The following is a 22,507-nucleotide window of genomic DNA, read 5'->3' as shown; positions in this document are numbered from 1 at the left end:
CTCACCAGATCCAACTAGAAAAATAATCTCCTTTTTTTTCCGCCATTAAAACAGATATCCTGTCTCCCAAAGATCTCATAAACGCCTGTCTTAATCTTTGACACAGTATCAGCACGCCCCCTCCCCCGGCCATAAGCATTCTTATCTTCACCTAGCTGAACGGGACACCCGGCATCGTCCGGTGTCCCGTCACACAAGTAAAATCTAAGGAAATCACGTAATTAGAAGATGGTCCAAAATAATCCAAAAAAGCCGAAATCCATGGAATAATTCACAAATATGTACAAAGAAAAGAAAAGGGGAAAATTCCAATAATATTAATAAAAGAAAAATAAGATATGCTTTTCACACGATTGCCGAGACATAATAAGAAAGATCAGGGAAGAAGAAGAGGAAAAAAAAATTAAATGGTGATAGAAATAAATATAAGATAGAAAAGCAAATGTCAAACTGACCCAGACAAAAAGGATGTTAAAAGGCGCGAAAAAAATATATAGGGCAAAAAAATAGGTCAACTGAAATGTACAGGATATTACTTAAGAAAATGTCAGCAAGAGTTGTTAAAAGACACTAAATGGAAAAAATAAATAGATAAATTAATAAATGAATAAAAAAATAAATAATAAATAAATAAATAATAAAATATAAAAATAAAAAATAAAAAAATTTCTAAGGGGAGAGGATGGCAGGTATCTGCAAATTCAGGATAAAGCAAGTAAGCATGTAAGTATGTATGCATACAGTAAAATATAAGTAAATATACATGCAGGATATAGATGTGTGGGTAGATAGGAATATTTAAAGACTAAGACGGAAATTGCAGATAAAAACCAGCCAAACAAAGAAGAAATAAAGAAGTACAATAAAGGATTATTAAGTTATAAAGTATTAAGAAAGTATGTAGAAAAAACGATAAAATTAAAGAAGACATATATCTATCTGAAAGGCTAAAGTAATAACTATGTAATTTCAAAATTACCATAATTAAATTTGGACTTATGTTTACAGAAAGAGAGCAGTTCATTTTTAGAATTTATTATATTGTTACTTTGAGGGGAAGTAATTATAGTTATAGCTTCGGTTGTGCAGAGGCGACATGACTTAGAGCCTGGAGTATAAGACTTAAATTTTTTATGATAGTCCATTTGATTGAGAAGGGGGTATTGTTAGAGTTAAATTTTTTAATTAAAGTGGTTAGAGAAGTTCCTTGGTTATCATTAGAATTATGGTTGTTAAAAGAAGAAATGTGGTTTGATATTCTTTTCTTAATTAATGTTGATGTAGCGCCGATATATGTATGTACTTTATTAAAAGCTCGAGGTCTTATATTAATATTAATTTGCTGATTTGTATTAGTTAAATAGTTTGAATTTTGTTCATAGTGTTCAACAAATTGTGGGGCAATTATTGTATGAGGACTATTTTGGAGGGGATAATAAGTGTTGTTAGTGTTAGGATGGCTGTTAGGAGAAATATTATTCTCATTATTATTATTATTATTATTATTATTGCTAGTTGTATGATTGTAGATGGAAGGGCTGCTCGAGTGGTGTATTGGATTAGTAACTATATCAGATGGGAGATAGGAAGAAGGATAACTTGAAGACAAAATATTAGTGTCTGTTTATGGGAGGATTACGTGGGAGCTCAGTAATTGTGCATGAATATATAACATCTTTATGGATGCAATCATTATTGAGTGGGCAAAGATGTTTATTATTACAATTACAGTTAGTTTTGGGTTTAATTGGGAAAGGGATTTTTTGGGCTGATTTAATTTTTTTGTTATTAGATGTTAAGATTCTTTGTGCTAAATTAGGCATTGTTGAATAAGAAATCCTGATTGAGTTTTTCTTGAAAATAGAACTATATCTGTGTGGGTATTTGAAAGAGTTTTGTACAATGTTGAAAAATTCCTTAGGTATATTAGTTTTGACATTCACGCTAAATGGAGGATTAAACCAAATATTTTTCTTTCTCCTGATGCGACTGGGTGGGTTAGATATATTGCGATTAGTATTTTGGTTTAGATTATACATGTAGACTGGTTCATTGTTATTGATAGCGGCAGATCTTGTTATTTGAACTGGTTTCTTACAAGTAATATTCTGTGTGAGTACAGATTTAAGGCGGCCTGCAGGAGGAGCATAATAGTTGTATTTAATCTTTTCCTTGTGTCCTGAGTTCCTTAAGGCATTATTGAAGAAAGTAGCATTTTGATTAAAAGTTTTTTTTATCAGCAGAAAGAGCAGAAATTCTCCTAGAGATGGATGGTACTATAGATTTTATAATTGAGTTTAGGTGGTTAGAAGATTTATGGATGTATAAAAGCGTAAGGTTAGGTTTATGATAGGGGCTATGAGTTTTGGTGTTAAGATTAAGTGTAACATCTAGAAAATTTGAAGTTTTTTTGTTTGGTTCGATAATTATAGAATTTTTTATATATATATATATATATATATATATATATACACAGGGTGACCCAAGAAACGGGTCCCAACTTTAATTAGACCCCATTTCTTAGTGCTTTGTCTGAATTAAATGAAACTTTGGTCATAACTAGTTTATTATATTCAAAACATCACATCAAAACACTAGGAGCTTTGGCCTTTTTTTCTCCGTTGACTGTAAAATGCTCAGAAAAACAATTGAATACCCTCTGTTTTTTTGGGGTCACCCTGAGTATGTATATATAATAATAATAATAAATATATATATATATATATATATATATATATATATATATATGTCAAAGTCGGTCAACTTAGCTGATATGCGCAGATCGTCATATAATGATTAGATCACTCTCTGACTGACGGTAAAAGTAATAAGAATAGACGTTTAATTTCAACTGTATCTCTCACAGCTGATGGTAGCTAATGAAGCCAGACATGACTTTTGTTGCCAGGGTTTGAATCTCTCAACTAATCATCAATCATGACACACTGATGATTCCCGAAAGGATGAAACACTAATGTCTGTAGGTATTTTATAATTATTATAGTAAATAATATTTATATATATATATATATATATATATGCTTAGACAAGCTTATTGGTTTGACCTTCACTCGTGATTTGAAATGGAACACGTACATCAAATCTGTTGCCAAAGGTGCTGGAAAAATGGTTGGATCATTCTACCGTTCCAGTAGATATCTCACTGCAGATGTAATTTCCTACCTGTATTAGAGCCAAGTACATCCTAAAAAGGCGTACTGCTGCCACATCTGGGCAACAGTTGTTCAGACCACCTATCCTGCCTTGACAGAGTTCCAAACCGACTTCGTAATCTAGTAGGTGATGCCCTTTTCTCCTTACTGCAACTTCTTTCCCATAGAAGAGACATTGTCAGCCTGTCTCTGCTCTATCCTTATGGTAAGTGTTTGACTGAGTTCCAATCTATGCCCCTCCCTTTACAATCTTCCATAAAAAACACTTGTCTAGCCAATATCACTATCAATAAATTCCCACACTTTCTATTGGTGCCTAAGCCTAAATGTGGATTTCAGGAACAAAACTTCTTTCCTAGAACTGCTTTTCCATGGAACTCTGTTGCAGTGGTCTGCTTTCCAGCTGACTACAATATCATTGTCTTCAAGTCCAACATAAACAAGTTCTTATTGAACAGTCTTTTTAAATAATCTGATTATACCAAATTTCCAGCATGAGCGATTACTACGCTACTGTCCCAATGACTACAATACACACGTCAATCTTTATCCTCGAGTGGTTTCTGCGCCTTGATATGTGGTAACCCCTTTGTAAAAAAAAATTAAAATTTGTATCTTTTTTCTAATTATTTCAAAACTAATTTGTATAATACAGGAAAATGATGAATATATTTATTAGTGATGGGACGATTCCAATATTTCCTCCAACTCAGATACAATAACTGATTCTGTTCTAAATTCCAGATTATGATTTCCAATTCTGATGTTTTTATAACCACCAAGTATTTAGATATAGAGTTGTGGTAAGATGTTTTTTATTTGAATTACTACAAAATCTCATGCAAACGTAAAAATACACTTATTGGAAGGGGGGGGTTATAGATTTTAGTTTTGCCGATAAAATATTTATTGATTTAAAATTATCATAATTTTCAATCAATAAATAAGTGCTGTAATGAAAATTTTACATTTTGAACAAAAACAAACAAAAGAAAAAAAATAATTGTTTTTTTTATCTGGCATCGAAAAATTGGCACAAATTTTTCTGATGCCGTCCATCCAGCCAGTGCGGGCGTAGCTGAGATTGAACTCACTACACGAGTTTGTAGTGTCATTCAAATCTTATCAGTAGCTGAATACTTGATGCTTCACCAGAGCTATCAAGGGTATTTTTTATCGTGACGCCATCACTAGACGGGGTGCATAACACGGCTTAAGAGAGTCCCATCTACCCTCGAGAGAAGGATAGACTGCGCCAGTTTCTCAAACTGGTATTTTTACCTCGCCAATAGCTCAAAAGTTCTGATTTTTCTGATTCCCGATTTCGATTAAGCGTCTTAACACTAATATTTATCCATTGTTCCTGACGTCCATATGATTCCAGATTGTACATGCAACTCAAATTACAAATGACAAATTAATTTTTAAATATATCGTTTGAAGCAAAAACAACGTTACATACCTAATTGTCATGCTGAAAATAGTAATATATCCAAAAATTACGAAAATTCGAGTAGAACTGCTATTGGGTTTTTAGTAAAGATTTTAGACAACAAATATTGCCGCCATGAACAAGTAATCATTCTTTCCTGACTGCTAGTACCAGTTGACAAGAATTTTGGCTAAAAAACTGACCCATTAAATTACGGCCCGATTAGCGTGTTCCCTGTTTTCACCAAAATATTTGAGTCCATAATTAATCAAGCTCCACCACATTATAGTTACTAAATTTTTGTCCGACCATCAATATGGATCTAGGCAAGCCAGTTCTACTGCAGATATTCTAACTGTAATCTCTGAACGTATATACCATGCACTGGATAAGGCAGGGGAGGGAAGGGTAGTAGTCCTAGGTATATCTAAGGCTTTTGACAGGGTATGGCACGACCGTCTTCTCATAGAAATCAGATCCTATGGTATTACTGGATGAATACTTAACATAATTAAATCTTAAGTAGGAGAAGAATCCAGGTTACCTTTGATGGTCCTACGTCTAAATAATATGATATAAATGTGGGTGTACCTCAGGGATCGATCCTTGGACCTTTATTATTCCTGATATTCATAAATGACCTCCCCGATAAAATTATCGCTGAGATGGGTATATTTGCTGACAATACCATGCTCTATAACAAGCATGGGGGGGAAATGAACACATATCCAAGGCAATGGCGGAAACTCTAGAGGAAGATCTCCAGTCTGTAGAGGAATGGGGTCAAAAATGGATGGTAACGTTCAATGCTGCCAAGATTAAGCTTGTTTCCTTCAATAATTACAAGAAACGTTCTCAACCACTAATAGCTATGGCTAAAGATACATTACTTGAAAATACTTTGTTCAAACCCCTTGGCTTAACGTTCACAAGGATCATGAGTTGGAACAGATACGTCGAGAGCATTGCTAAGGCTGCTGTGAAGAATGTTGGCTCTCTCTACCATGATAAAAAGTTACTTAAATCTGAAAGTATTCTGCACCTCTACAAGGCCACCATTCGCCCGTGTATGGAGTATTGTTGTCACATTTGGGCTGGTACATCTGCTACTAGTCTCTCACTCATGGACAGGGTTCAAGAGAGAGACGCCAACCTGATAAGTCCTGAACTGTCATCTAAGCTTTAACCTCTGTCTCATCAACAAAATGTTGCATCCCTCTGCCTGTTTTACAAGTATTTTAATGCTGGATGCTCCGACGAACTACAAGTCCTTGTACTCCCTCAACATAAATACCTCCGACAAACCAGGCAAGCAGTAAAGTCCCACTCCTACACAGTAGAAATCCCTAGATGTAAGAAATCCTTCTACTCCAATAATTTCTTCCCCAGAACTTATAGACTTTGGAATTCCCTTCCACGTTTCTGCTTTCCCAACTGTACTGACATGCAGAAGTCCAAGTTTAATGTGAACAGACATCTTGCTGCTCAACTCCCTACATAGTATCCCTTCAACTTATGTCCTGGCATCAAAGTGGCACTGTATCTTTTTTGGAGTGAAAATGTAATAAAAAAAAAAAATAAGCTAAAATATCCGTTCCAAGTTATGTCACCTGTGTGTAGACCCTTACTATCTACTTTATAAAATCCAAGAAAAATGCAATTTTACCCAATTTTCCGTAAAAATACTCTTTACTATGAATAACTTTCTACTCAATAAATTTTCGTAATTTTTGGATATATTACTATTTTCGACATAACAATTAAGTATGTGATATTGTTTTAATTTAAAACGTCATATATATATATATATAAATATTTAATTGATCTGTCGCCTATCTTAACAAGCACCCAATGGATTAAATACGGACATTTTGTAAAGGCGAACCATGCAAATAGGTAGAGACAAAATTGTTAAAAAGAAACATTGTTTTATTCATCGATTCAGGTGACCATTTACATAATTTTTACATAATTACTGCATTCAATCGATATTAAGTTTCTGAATTATTTAGATGACTATTTGATTAATGATTTGTATTTGCATTTCTCGGACCACTGTTCTTATCTTTATTATCGTTCTTTTTACAACAACCCATGGCATAGTGGATAAAATACTTGGTAAAATTCAGTTGTAAGTTACACTCTTCTGGAAGTTGAAGGTTCAATCCTCAGCGTGGATGATATTCAGAACATAAATGTAAATTACGTAGAACCTCTACCCAGTTAGTACGTATGGAATGAAAAGAAACCTTGCTTAGGGATTTAATAAAGGTTTCCATTCAAAATTCTGTATAGATTCCCGAGTATGAAAAAATGCATCTGAAGAAGGTCGGAGGTTACGTCTGTTGAAATCTTGTGAGAATAACATCCAAATAATTTTATATTCTACAAAAGTGAAAATATGTGTGTGTGTGTGTGTGTGTGTGTGTGTGTGTGTGTGTGTGTGTGTGTGTGTGTGTGTGTGTGTGTGGACAATAATCTACGGACTTGAAATTTGGTATATAAGTTATTAAAAAAACTTTAATCCGTTGTCATCCTAAAAAAAAAAAAAAAAAAAAAAGCTGCTAAAGGGTAAAAATTGCAAAAATTGACACGTGGGGACTGTTGGATTTTTATCTGTTTGCTGTTTCATGATTGCGCATGCGTGAATAGTTCACATTATAGATTCCTTATGCTAAGTAAGAGTTGATTTGAAAACACTTTTTCCGCTGGCTTAATGGTTATCGGACTTGTCCTTAGGGTTCGGTTTCTTTTTACTTCAAGAAGTGAACGGTTTAAAAAACATAATACTCATATGCACATGTCTCCGTTTCCATTTTTTTTTTTACTTCATTTTTTTTAAAAAGGAATTTAACGTTACGTTTAATACTTACAGTGTTTTTGTTGATAATAAATAAGAATTTTGTATCGATTAAAATACAATATTTATGCATATTTTACGACCGGGCAACGCCAGGTGGCCTCTCAGTACAGCTATAAAGTTTAAATGGCAGAGAATTTTCTGGGTGTAGATTACACAATACTAGTAAAGTTAATATAAAATTATAAAGTTAGTGCATTTTGGCATTTTGGTTATTTTAGACAGTTTTTTTAAATTTTCATTTTTGAAGAACTCCTTTCAGAACAGAGGAAACAAATCAAGAAGACCCTATTTTAAAATGTCAAAAGTTGTGCGTGATTCTTAGTCGAAAACAAAACAAATACAATAAAATAATACAATATCACAAAATAAGACATTCATTTTCTGAATATTTATTGAATTGAAATAAAAGTAAGAAAATTATTTATTTATTATTATTATTTTGTTATTATGTTACTATTATGTTATTATTATGTTATTTATTATGTTATTATTATGTTATTTATTATGTTATTTATGTTATGTTATTATTATTATTTTGTTATGGTTTGTTATGTTATTATTTTGTTATTATGTTTTGTTATTATGTTATTTTATTTTGTTATTATTTTGTTATTTTTGTTATTATTATTGTTATTTATTATGTTATTTATGTCATGTTATTATGTTATTTATGTCATGTTATTATGTTATTATTATTTTGTTATTATGTTTTGTTATGTTATTATTTTATTTTGTTATTATGTTTTGTTATGTTATTATTATTATTATTTTGTTATTATGTTATTATTATTTTATTTTGTTATTATGTTATTATTATTTTATTTTGTTATTATGTTATTATTTTATTTTGTTATTATTTTGTTATTTTTTGTTATTATTTATTTATTATTATTTTGTTCTAGCAAGATATTGACCTGCTATCTAAAACATTCCAACCGAGAGATTTTTTTTAGATTCTAACCATCCCTTTAAATGCATTTGTTTTTATCTCTTTTGCATTTGGTTCATCGCGTATATTTGCCAGGTGTTTTTAAAAATTTCTTTTTCATGAGTCCAATTGCTCCTATAATCCCTGGAATGATAGAGACCTCACCATTTACATGTACGTGCATGTTTGATATAAAACATGAGATGCTCCATCCGTCGGTCTTAGTATGAAATAACGGCACTTGTGCATTTTGGTTATTTTAAGCATTTTATTTTTCATTTTTGAAGAATTCCTAGAATAGGGGAAGATTCAAGAAGACCTCATTCGAAAATGTCAAAGTTTAGCGTAACTTTTAGTTAAAAACAAAACAAAAACACTTAGTAATACAATAACATAAAACATTAATTTTCTGAATATTTACCGAATTAAAATTAAGAATGATGAAAGCGCCTTTATTTATTACTAGCGGGGATACCCGGCATTGCCCGGGTGTTTGGAGGTGTGTGTATGGGGGGGGAATAAAGTAAAGAATAAGGGAAGTAATAACCCTGTTTAAATATGTTAAAAAATCGGAAAAAAATGAAAATAAAAAAACAGCGAACAAACGTAAAACGTCTTTAAAAAAGAAATCGGAAAAACAAAAAGCAAAAATAAGGGGAAAAAATGATGAACGTGTTCGGAAAAACAAAAACAAACGCAGTGAAAAGCGAAAAAAAATGGCATAAATAACCTTCGATTCCATGGTGCGTTTCACCTAGTAGAAAGCATAGAACAAAAAGGAACATTAAAATTCCATTCCAGTTTTTTTTAAGCAACTACGAAGTAAAAAAAACAAAAAAATAAACCGGTGTTCCTTCGTAACTGTCCCTTGTGGACGATCCGGAAATGGTGTAAGTGGTGGCGGGGAAAGGAGGAATTAATTAGCGAGAAAAGATTTTACTACTTTCATTGATTTTAACCGTTTGTGGCAGTTAACTCTCAGCAGAAAAAATATAGGAATCTACGATTATCGAGGAAGTGGAGGTAATATACTTATAAAACATCTCAGCTATTGTGCTGCAGTTTGTGCATATTACATTCGCATGAAATGTCTTGATTTTTTATCCTATTAAGGTCAAAATGATAGGAGAAAAAATGAGTTCATTTTATGTATATAGGGATAATAATGTACATTTTGTAAAAAAAAAATGTTTGTTATGAAAAAATTATGTTTGTTATGAAAAATAAATGTTTGTTATGAAAAAAAAAATGTTTGCTATGAAAAAAAAATGTTTATGAAAAAAAAATGTTTGTTATGAAAAAAAACTGCTTGTTATGAAAAAAAAACTGCTTGTTATGAAAAAAAAATGTTTGTTATGAAGAAAAAAATGTTTGTTATGAAGAAAAAAATGTTTGTTATGAAGAAAAAAAATGTTTGTTATGAAAAAAAAAATGTTTGTTATGAAGAAAAAAATGTTTGTTATGAAAAAAAAAACCGAATGTCACATGCTTTCCACTAATGTCTGTACAAAATTATTCATGAATTTTAAAGAGTATACATTTTCATATAATGACAATTTTCATTTGTTTTAGAAGTTTATAAATTGTTATTTAATGTCGAAAGAATTTGACCTGGAAAAAAAGCTTTGAAGTTGAAATACTAGCAGCAGCATCTTTCATATATAATATATTGCTGGTGGGCATTTTGTAGAGGTTCAACGCGAATGGAGTCCCCGTGATATTATTGTAGCCCTTTTGTTAAAACTGTAAACGTATTTATCTAAGTTGGTTTATGTAGTGCCAAAATATATCTAGTTATTACAGTTTATCTATAATATCCTTATAAGAGTCTCTGACATATTTCCGTTGTATGGACGCCCGGCATGAATGGAAACCCCATGATATCATTATACCACCTTTAGACAGAACAGATACTACCCTTAGATTCTTGCCAGAAGACCAAAAAGGTATATTTTAGTTTCACGTACGGCCCAAAATCGACATTTTTTTATTTTAACTTCTTTTTTACATTGCAGCTTCGGTTATCAGGAGATTCTATTTATTAAAAAGGAGGATAGAAGGTTATAATCAGGGCTATGACAAGAGAATGTTCCGGTCATTATTTTGACTCTTGAGTATATATCAGTTAATATCTTATATGTTTTTAGATAGAATTATCTGGTTCTTGATTGATTTACTGTGTCTAACTGTGTCGGATATATACTCGAGAGTCAAAACAATGAAAAGTATATTCTCTTGTCATAGTCCTAGTGATAAGATACTACAAACATTAAACTAGTGTATCTATATACTAATTTAAGGTTCGTGGTATGTTATCACCTTCTATCCTTATTTTTAATAAATAGGATCTCCCGATCGAATAACTTAAATCTGGAAACCATGACACACGTACGTACATATGTTAAAAGCTATTACGGTATTAATATATACCGTATATTTCGGCATATAAGACGACCCTTAAAGTTAAAAAATCATCTTTAAAAAACAATGTTTCATAAGATACTGGGTGTTGCAAGCTCTAGCCTAAACAAACATGGTTTCATGATTTCATGACAGGAAACATGAGTTGGAACAATTATATTGAAAACATTGCCAGGGTCGCTGCGAAGAAGGTAGGCTCTCTCTACTGTGCTAAAAAACTACTGACACCTGAAAGTATCCTGTACCTCTATAAGGCAACCATTCGCCCATGTATGGAGTACTGCTGTCACATTTGGGCTGGTGCATCTGCCGCTAGTCTCTCGCTCCTAGACAAGGTTCAAAAGAGAGTCGCCAATCTGATAGGCCCTGAACTGGCATCTAAGCTTCAGCCTCTGTCCCATCGATGAAACGTTGCATCCCTCTGCCTGTTCTACAAGTATTTTAATGGTGAATGCTCTGACGAAGTGCAGACACTTGTGCCCCCCACGATGTAGACACTCTCGATAAACCCAAAAGGCAGCTAAATCCCACCCCCACACAGTAGAGATCCCTAGATGTAGAAGATCTTTCTACTCCAGTAGTTTCTTCCCCAGAACCGCTAGACTCTGGAATTCCATTCCAGGTCCCTGCTTCCCCAACTGTACTGACATGCAGAAGTTCAAGTGTAACGTGAACCGACATCTTGCTGCCCAAATCCCAACATAGTGCCCCAGTAGTTGTTGCCCCTGATAGTAGCCCCCTACACCAAAGTGTCAATGTGCCTTGTTTGGGGTGAAAATGTAATTAAAAAAAATTAAAAAATTTAGCAGTCGTCTTATACGACTGATAAATTTATGAAAATTTGCTCCAATTTTGTATCTCGTCTTATCTACCGTATATTCCGGCGTATAAGGCGACCGCAAGATATGGTATGATTATTGTCTGGTATATGTAAAGCTTCTGTTATAATTACCTTTATATATTTTGGAACATGTCTTCAAGCTGATTTGATCCTCATTATATAGTCATTAACAACCTTGAATAAAAGGGCTGAATGAATGGCATATTTTCTTATCTTTCCCTGTTCATTAAGTCATTTCCTATTTGTTCTTCAGATGCTGCTCTTACATTTCTTGTTCTCTTTCAGTGGAGGAGAAATCCTTCACGACAGAGGCAATTTTTATTTTTGTACCTTTTCTCCACATTAAAAAAGGACCCTGGTGTCTAACTGTCCCGTGGGGAGGCATTGTAAATAGGTACATTGTTGATAACAGGAAAAAGAATTTTCTTTATGGTCTTAAGAAATAGATTATTTGAATTGTGTTGTTTTAGTGTTATTGCTAATCTATATATCTACTAGCATGGATGCCCGGCGTTGCCCGGGTGTTTGGAAGTGTGTGGTGAGCAAAAAAAAAAAAAAAGTGGTAGTAGGAAGGCAGGCCCGAACCCGTACTGCAAAGGAGGAAAAGAATGGGGGGGGGAAACGTGACGTCTTTGCTGTTACGAACACCGCCAAAACGGAAGACAATCGAAAAGAGGGGATGACTTTCGAAAATATCGGTGAAAAAAGCGACCACTCCCTGTAGAAAAGTGCGCAGTTGAGGGTGAAGAAATTAATGTTTTTAATGTGGTCGTAACAGCAAAGGTGTCAAGTTTTTTTCCCGTTCCTTTCCTCCTTCATGATACGGGTTCGAGCCTGCCTTCCTACAACCACCTTTTTTTTTTTTTTTGCTCAACACACACCTCCAAACATCCAGGCAACGCCGGGCACCCATGCTAGACTATATATGAAAGTGTGTGTGCGTGTGTGTGTGTACATTTTCCTGCCAAATTACTATGTCAATTTTCGGTCTACAGACTCAAAATTTGGCATAAGGGGTATTGAGATATGGGAAAATCTTTTTAATCCATTTTCAGCCAGAAATTTGGCTGTTAAGGGGTCAAAGTTCAAGGATTTGATCTTTGAAAACTCTACCAAACTCCTCCGCCAATTTTGGGTCTAAACACTTGAAATTTTAGATATAGATTACTTGGACAGGAATCTAACTTTATAATTCTATTTGAGCCCAAAACAATAAATGTAAAGGGATCAAAATTGAGGTCAAAGTAAAAAAAAATTGACGTCTGCGGTCTCTACCAACTTTTCTCTATGGTAGTTAAGGAAGTCTATTACATAGAAAGGCATTACCATACATATTCACACTTTTTAATATATACATATGCACATAACGGTATCAACAGTACATAGGGTCCGAGCAAAGCCGGGCGGAACTGCTAGATTACAAATATTTGAGTTTCACTTATATATAATATATATATATATATATATATATATATATATATATATAATCATAATTTAGAAACTTAAAATTTGTGATTTGAAAAAGTTAAATTTCAAATATAGAAATTTTATTGTAATGCAAGACAAAAAATACAGTATAGTAAAATATATTTCCTCAACCCATGAGTTTTCGATGTTTATACATCTCAGAGGAAAAATATTAGCAAATATTATAAAAGGTTTGTTCCTGATTTGCTAAAGGCAATAAACATAGAAAATTAAATTAAATGTTTTTAAAGTTTTTTAAATCATTTTAGCTACATAGAATAAGGGAAATTGGATATTGATGCAGCAAAAAAAAAAAAGAAAAAAAAAAGGATATTGAACTTTAAATCGAAAATATATGCTAAATCCTGTAATGGAAGCTCTTGGTATTCAGCAGGTAAAAAGATCCAACGCGTGTTGTAATAAATCCAAGGAAGCTGGTAACAATCCAATATATACATATTTCCACATTTTTTCTTTAGTTTGATTGGATATCTGGCAAATCTTTGATTATATCAATCCAGTAAAAAAAAATTTTTCCAAAATTCAGTTCAAGTTTTGAATCAATTTGCGAATAAAAACCAAAAGATATCCAAAGACAAATAAAATTAAAATTAAATTAAATTGAAATTAAAATTAAATGAAAGTGAATATAATTAAATTAAAATAAAAATAATTAAATAAAAGAATTATTTATCAAACTAAAGCAAAAATAATCTTTAAAAATCAGATGCAGTTAATGATTGAGCAATTTTAGTTAGCTGGGATAGTCTTATATAAAATATTACATCCAATATTTTGCAAGACCGATAATCACTGGATTTGCACACCAGTAGATTTATTGTATTTCACTATTCTGAATAATTATATATATATATATATATATATATATATATATATATATATATATATATATAAATATATATTAGTGTTGGAACGATTGATTGGAATCGGGAATCGGAAAATTTGATGGTATCAGAATCGGTATAAAAAAGATTGATGCCTCTTTTCCGATGCCAAAACGATTCTTTTGTCTTTTTTTTTATTTGATCTTGTTTTAAGGAAAATCTTCCATTGCTGATAATAATGATAAAATAAATATTTATTGATTTTATAATATCAGCAAAGCTAAAATCGATAGATCACTCTCCATAAGTGTATTTTGACGTTTAGGAAAGTATCTTCATATTTAATATGTGTCTTTTTTTTTACGAAGATCGGGGAAAATAACAATCTTATCGCTAAATAATTACAGATTTATAAAGAATCAGAATCGGAAATTTAGCACGGAATCAGTAATTGTATTGGAATCGGGAAAAATATTGGAATCGTCCCATCACTAATATATATATATATATATATATATATAGTCATCCACATATAGTACTGTTTCATTGTATCACAACTCATCAGTGTGTCTAGATAAGCACCTTTCCCCAGCCACGGATCGAACTTACAACCATCAAGTTGACAGTTCTACCCACAAAGCTACAAATCGGTGCCTGTAAATGTCTCTCATCAATGCCATTAAAGAAGCACTTGCCCATCGCTTTACAGTGCTCAAACTGGTAGTTTGTTTACAAAAAAACGGATAGTGAGCTTCGCTTAATAGCAAAACGAAGCATCAGGTGAAAGTATATTTGCGACAATGCTCAAACCAAAGAGGAAGCGCTTTAATAGTCATCCATATACAGTACCGTTTTGTTGTACCACAACTCATCAGGCGGCTAATGAAAAAAAGGATAACAATTGAATTTACAAAGATAATCCAAACGGTAAACTTAATATATTATAAATATTAAAGACTTGATATTTATAGAGTAATCGTAACCAGATGTAAAAGCTCAACAAAACCAAATAGGAAATAGAGCTTGTAATAAGTCACTGATGATCGTTATTGACTTCATTTGTAGCTTCAAGTCAGCCTCGGCAGCATCGTGTCAAAAACCCTCTATTTCTCCATTCTCCCAACAATTTATCTTTCTTTATATAATGATACTTCGGACTAACATTTTCCCCTTGTACCCATTTGTGAATTATTTCACGGAATTTTGTCGTTTTTTTTTGTTTTTTTTCATGGGGATCACCACTTATCAAAGCCCGGAGGCCACTCAAGGATAAGGCTTATTGAGTGTACAGTAGTCAATGGGATAATATCGTAGTAATCGTTAGTAATGGAAATTTGGTTAATTGGATTACTTAAAAGGACGGTTAATCAAGAATTTGTTTACGTTGGACTTGAAGACAACTAAATTGTAGTCAGCTGGGAAACAGGGAAATGGAAGAGAGTTCCACATGCGGTTTTTTTTTTCATGGAATCTACATTTTAGTTTAGGCACAGATAAAAAGTGGGAGAAATTATTGACAGTGGTTTAGGCTAGACAAGTGTTTTTCATGAGAGATTGGCGAGGGGGGTGGGGACTAAAGATTGGCGATTGGATGACCTCGAAACTTCTTCCATTTAACAGGATGCCTTTGGATTTTTTTTACATCTGGATCCTCCACTTTTACCAACATTTTGGATTTTGCCACTCGTCACTCAAACATCTTTGTGAAATCATTTTTCATTTTTTACCTATTCCCTCTGCTTCACTGTTTTTTTTGTTTTTTTTTTTTTACTTTTACGCAAGTACTAGCGAGGGGGGGTACCCGGCGCTGCCCGAGTGTTTGGAGGTGTGTGTGGTCGGTCGGGGGGGTGTTAATGAAAACCTAAGAATAAGCGAAGTAAAAAAAAAAAAAAACAGAAAAACGAACGTTAAAACTTATTTGAAAAATAAAGCGGGGGGGGGGGGGGCAGTGGGTGGGGGGGGGGTAATGAAAACATCGAAAAAAAAAAAAAAAAAAAACTAACGTAAGGCAAACGAACGATGTTAAATGTAAAAATCGAAAAAACGAAAGCAAAAACGAACGTTAAAACTGCTTTCAATAATCTGAAAAATAAAAAAAAAATTAAAAAAAAAAAACACGTGAAAAATGGCTTAAGTACCCGGGTGTTTTTGGGTGTGTGTGGTCGTTGGGGGTGGGGGTGTTAATGAAAACCTAAGAATAAGCGAAGTAAAAAAAAACAAAAAAAAAACAGGAAAACGAACGTTACGTGAAAAATGGCTTAAATAACCCTGCTTCAATATTACAATTTAAAAAATAAATAAAAAAAAGAAAGACATTTCCCAACACGATTCAAACCCAAAACATTTAGATAATGATCCAACGCTCTAACCAACTAAGCTAACACGACGTACATGAAATTGTGTCAGTTCTTCAAATATTTAAACTAAATCAGGTTATGACGTCGTCTGGCGCATGCGTAGAACTGATCTCGTCATGAGAGGACGGTTTTTGCTGACCCCCCCCCCCTGTAGAAAAGTGCCGATTTTAGGGTGAAAAATTTTTCAATATTTGTCGATGGGGCTTTCATATGAGACCAAATTTGTGAATTTTTGTCCTGTCTGTTGAAAGTTTTTAGCAGACACACAAACATACAAACATACATACATTTTCGCTTTTATATATATAGATGTCTTATGTCTCACTTGCTGTTTTATTAAATACTTCGCAAGCAAAATCTGCTTCCGCATTTTGTAATCTTCTCTCCTCTGATGAGAAGGAAAGTATTTCTTTCAAAACTCTGCTGATTAAGGACAATCCACTTAATTTGTGTTTCCTTTTTGAAAAATAAATGTTTTTAACTCTTATTAAAGTGTTTATCAACATATTTGATGAATTCTTTGTTCTTACATATACATATATGAGTGGTTCAATAACTTGTTTTATAATTTGATATTTTCCAATTATTGAATATCCGTATGTGCTGTTGCCAAGCTTATCAAAAACCTTGATTCCAGTAAAGCAATTGATCACGACAACATTCCAATTATAGTGCTCCAAAAGCTTCAACCGGAACTAGCTCCCGTACTTACAAAGCTGTTTAAACATTGCCTAAAGGAGAAACGCTTCCCAGCACCTGGGAAAACTCATCATCTCCCTCTCAGTACAAACCAATCAGTCTCCTGTCCATTATAAGTAAGTTGCTAGAATCTGTGATAAACAGCAAAATGGTCAGCCACCTCAGCAAAAATAACCTGCTCAGTGACATTCAAAATGGTTTCCATTCTGCTAGATCTATAGCTGATGTGCTTACTGTAATATCACACAGGATTAGCGAATCTCTCAATGGGGGCTTCGTTTCTAGAGCAATAGCTCTTGACATATCAAAGACTATTTTTTTTTTTTTTTTTTTTTTAACATTTTCACCCCAAACAAGGCACATCGCCACTTTGATGCAGGGGGCTACTATCAGGGACATAAGTTACAGGGTTACTATGCAGGGAGTTAGACAGCAAGATGTCGGTTCACGTTACACTTGAACTTCTGCATGTCAGTACAGTTGGGGAAGCAAGGTCCCGAAGGGAGCTTCAAAGTCTAGCGGTTCTGGGGAAGAAATTTCTGGAGTAGAAGGCTCTCTTACATCTAGAGATCTCTACTGTGGAAGGGTGGGATTTAGCTGCTTGTCAGGTCTGTCGGGGATATTTACGTTGAGGGGGTACAAGTGCTTGCAGTTCGTCAGAGCATTCACTGTTACAGTACTTGTAGAACCGGCAGAGGGATGCAACATTTCGTCGATGGGACAGAGACTGAAGCTTAGATGACAGTTCAGGATCTATCAGGTTGGTGACTCTTTTGGACCTTGTCTAGGAGCGAGAGACTAGTAGCAGATGCACCAGCCCAAATATGACAACAATACTCCATATATGCGCGAATGGTGGCCTTATAGAGGTACAGGATACTTTTGGGCGTTAGTAGCTTTCTAGCACGGTAGAGAGAACCTACCTTCTTCGCAGTAGTCCTGGCAATACTCTCAATGTAATTGTTCTAACTCATGTTTCCTGTGAACGTTAGGCCGAGGAGTTTAAACGATATACTTTCAGATAACGAGTCTTTGGCCATTGCTATTGGTGGTACAGAAGGTTTCTTGTAGTTATTGAAGGAAACAAATTTAGTCTTGGCAGCATTGAATGTGACCATCCATTTTTGTCCCTATTCCACTACAGATTGGAGGTCATCCTCTAGTGTTTCTGCCATTTCTTTAGATATGTGTTTATTTGTTTTGCTGTCATGTCTGTTATAGAGCGTGGTGTCATCAGCATATATACCCATCTTACAAACAATTTTTGATAGAGTATGGCATAAAGGTCTACTTCACAAGCTATAGAATAGCTGGAAATGCCCTTTTGTTTATTAAATCCTTTCTCTGTGATAAGTTGTTGATGGGTAGAAATCAGAAACTCATAGTATTAATCCAACTCTCTTTCTGATCTTCATTAATGATCTCCCAAATCACATTCTTAGATCATTCGTAGACATTTATGCAGATGAAACGACAATCTATGGCAACACTTCAAAGACCGACAACGATCAAAACCTTTCTGATTCTATCTCCTCTGATCTTGAGAACGTGATGCAAAAAGGGTGGTTGGATAATTTTAATTCATTTGAGAACCAAGCTTCTCTCCTTTCACCATAATCGCTTTGACCCCCATAATACCCCAATTGAAATGAATGGCTCTCGTCTTGGGGAAGCTCCAGGTCTGGACAAGTTTCTGGAACTGACCTTCGCTCTTGATCTGAAATGGAACACATACATCAAATCTGTTGCCAAGATTGCTAGGAAGATGGTTGGATCACTCTACCGCTCCAGTAGTTATCTCATGACCGATGCAATCCTCTATCTGCCACATCTGGGCCGGAGCTGCTCGGCACACCCTATCTAGCATTGATAGAGTTCAAAACAGACTTCAAAACTTAATAGATGGTGGCCTTTTTTCTTCCCTGCAACCTATTTCTCACAGAAGAGACGTTGTGAGCCGGTTTTTGCTCTATCGTTATTTTCATGGCAAATACTCGACTGAACTCTAATCTATGGTTACCCTTTGCCAAACTTTCACAAAAACACTCTACTAGCTACAACCACTATAAACGATTTTCGACACTATCTGTGCCTAAATCTAAATGCAGATTCCATGAACAAAGCCTCTTTCCCAGAACTGCTCACCTGTGGAACACAGTTTAGTTGGTCTGCTTCCCAGTTTAATACAACATAGCCTTCAAATCCAATGTGATTGTTGAGCTGTCACCACAATCAAATTCTACCCAATTTACACCATTAACGATTACTACACTACCACCTTATATTTATTAACCCATCCTCGAGTGGCCTTTGGGTCTTGATATGTGTGGACTCCCATGTAAAAAACAAATGAAAAAAGGAAAATGTATAAAAAAGACATAATTATTGGTAACCCCACTCATTTAAATATACATTTTTTTTCTCTCGTTGGAATCTCTGTACTCCTTCAGGGCGCTCGGCATTGCTCAATCGTAAAATACACTTAAATATGATATTTTGATTAATACAGATTTTGTATTTATTATTATATTATATTGAACCCAATATATAGTAATGATTTTAAAAGTTAAAAAAAAAAAAAATGACTCCTGCACCTCCATCGAGAATCAAAACCAAAACGTTTAGCTTACGATTTACTTTTTCCTGTGATGTTAATGCCTGAGCTATGAAGACATGTTTGCTGCAAGGCTAAAAATTAAAACATGAACCAATAGCTACTACGTTATTTTTATTTTTTTATTTTTTTTTTTTGTTTACATGGCGTCACCACTTATCAAGGCCCGGAAGCCACTCTTTTTTAATGAAAATCTCAATATTTATAAGATATAACAAAAGAGCATATATAAAAAAAACAATAGTATAGTCATATTTTTTCTAAGAAATTGGTTGTAAGAACCAGAATTCAGGAGTCTGCTGAATAAAAACTCAAATCCTGAGTCTTTTTTTTTTTTTTTACGTAACCTAAATCCGTGCAAAATTTGCTGACTCAACTTCTGTCCATTGAAGACAAAGTCATTGATTTTTGCTTAGATAAATAATTGTTTTAATTGTTATTTATTTAGCAAAATAAATTACGAACTGTCCAAGGAAAGACAAATTAAACCTAAAGGATTTTTTTGTCTCGCAGGTAATGAATATTTCATAAACAGGTGGTGCCAGGGGTTATTTGAATAGAACTTATCTAGACAAGAAACAGGGGGATGAAAAGTTCTCAGACTGACCAAACAATGAAATTACCAAGAGTCAATACAGAATTTCAATGTCCATTTTCAAGGACTTTTCAAGGCTTTTAAAAGTTTTTCAAGGCCTTCACCAGACAAAATTCATGTTTGCAGACAAAATTTAGGGTTTGTTTTACAATCCACAGCAATTTGAAGAAGTAGTAAAAAGACGAATTTACTATTAGCAAGTCCCATCCACAGAAGGAAAGTTTGTGTTTTGGGGGAAAAAGGGTTCATTTTTTATTTGTGGCAACCGCCAGTACTACTCCTACCCCCCCCCCCCACCAAAATTTTTTTTATTTAAATGAAAGCAAAACTTAAGGGTGATTTGATTCCCCTCTCCCAAAAAAAAAAAAAAAAGAGAAAAAGAAAATTTGTGACAATTGAAAATAAGGCCAACCAGGCAAAAAACAAAAAAAAAAAAAAAAAAAAAAAAAAAAAAAAAAAAAGCAAAACAAAAAATAAAAAAATAAAACAAAACAGAAAAAAACAAAACAAAAAAAACAAAACAAAAAATAAACAAAAAATAAAAGAAACAAAAAAAAACTAAAAAACAAAACAAAACTAAAAAAAACAAAAAAAAATAAAAAAAAACAAAAAAAAACAAAAAAAACAAGTACTTATGTATGTCTTCTCAATTATTAAATCATTTCTCTCCGATAGGTTCATAAAAGTAGTGGTTGATGGGCAGAAATCAGAAACTCTCAGTATTAATGCTGGAGTCCCTCAGGGGTCCATCCTGGGTCCAACTCTCTTCCTTATTTACATCAATGATTCTCCAGACCACATCCTTAGATCATTCGTAGACATTTATACTGACGACACTACCATCTATGGTAGCACTTCGAAGACAGTAAATGACAAACTTTTCTCGGACTTTCTCTCCTCTGATCTTGAGCACATGGTACAATGGGGAAAAAAGTGTCTGGTTACTTTTAATGCATCTAAAACCAAGCTTCTATCTTTACATCATCAACGCTCTGTTGCCCAGCTGCCATCAATCAAAATGAATGGCTATCGTCTTGGGGAGGCTTCATGTTTTGACTAGCTTCTGGGCTTGACCTTTACTCCCGATCTGAAATGGAACACCTATATCAAATCCATTGGCAAAGTCGCTGGAAAAATGGTGGGATCCTTCTACTGCTCCAGTAGATCTATCATTCCTGATGCCATTCTCTACCTATATAAAAGCCAGGTTCGGCCAATGATGGAGTACTTTTGCCACATCTGGGCAGGTGCTGCTAGAAGCAGCTTATACTGTCTTGACAGAATTCAAAATAGACTTCGTCACTTAGTGGGGGATGCCCTTTTCTTTTCCCTGCAACCCCTTTCCCACAGAAGAGACGTAGCGAGCCTCTCCCTGCTTTATCGTTATTTTCATGGCAGGTGCTCATCTGAACTCCAATCTATGTTCCCCGCCTGGCTTTCACGAAAAACACTCGTCTAGCCAGAACCACTATCAACAATTTCTCACACTCTTTATCTGTGCCTACACCCAAACGTGGATTCCATGAACAAGACTTCTTTCGCCTGTGGAACTCTATTCCGTTTGCCTGCTTTCCGGCTGACTACAATCTGATTGTCTTCAAGTCCAACGTGAACAGGTTCTTATTGAACCGTCCCCCTAAGTAATCCAAGTTACAAAATTCCCACTAATGTTTACTACGCTAAAATCACAATGACTAATGCATACCTATTAACCCTTATCCTCGAGTGGCCTCTGGGCGTTGATAAGTGGTGACCTCCATGTAAAAAAAAAAAAAAAAAAGTACATGAGGTAGTTTTGTGATAAAGGGCCGTTAACTCTTGTATCCACAATATTACTATGAACTTTTAAAACAATGTATTTCAATTTTATTTTCAATATTTAAAAAGTATTTTAATGGTATTTTTTATTAATACTGAAAGAAATAATTTAATAGTATTTATTTTGATTTTATTTATTAACTAGCATGGGTGCCCAGCGTTGCCCGGGTGTTTGGAGGTGTATGCTGAGCAAAAAGAAAAAAAAAAAAAAAACGGTGAATTTTTTTAACTTTGACCCCTATTATGACCCCTTAAAATTTATTGTTTTGGGCTCAAATCAAGTTATTAAGTTAGATCCATGTCCAAGGAACCTATATCTAAAATTTCAAATGGTTAGACTCAAAATTGTCGGAGGAGTTTGGTAGAGTTCTCAAATGTCAAATCGTTGAACTTTGACCCCTTAACAGCCAAATTTCTGGCCGAAAACCGATCACAAAGATTTTTCCCAAATCTC

At 33.9% G+C, this 22,507-nt stretch overlaps 1 protein-coding gene across 3 annotated transcripts in view; it reads right to left on the bottom strand.

Annotated features, from left to right (window-relative positions):
- Positions 1-22,507, bottom strand: part of LOC145263079 (glycoprotein-N-acetylgalactosamine 3-beta-galactosyltransferase 1-like) — a 556,008-nt gene that overhangs the window by 329,337 nt on the left and 204,164 nt on the right. The window lies entirely within an intron of this gene.

The sequence above is a fragment of the Euprymna scolopes genome, chromosome 38, assembly GCF_053919585.1.
Source record: "Euprymna scolopes isolate OS-2025 chromosome 38, ASM5391958v1, whole genome shotgun sequence".
NCBI lineage: Eukaryota > Metazoa > Mollusca > Cephalopoda > Sepiida > Sepiolidae > Euprymna > Euprymna scolopes.
The sequence above is the reverse complement of the archived record's forward strand: the minus strand, read 5'-3'. Positions and strand labels throughout refer to the sequence as shown.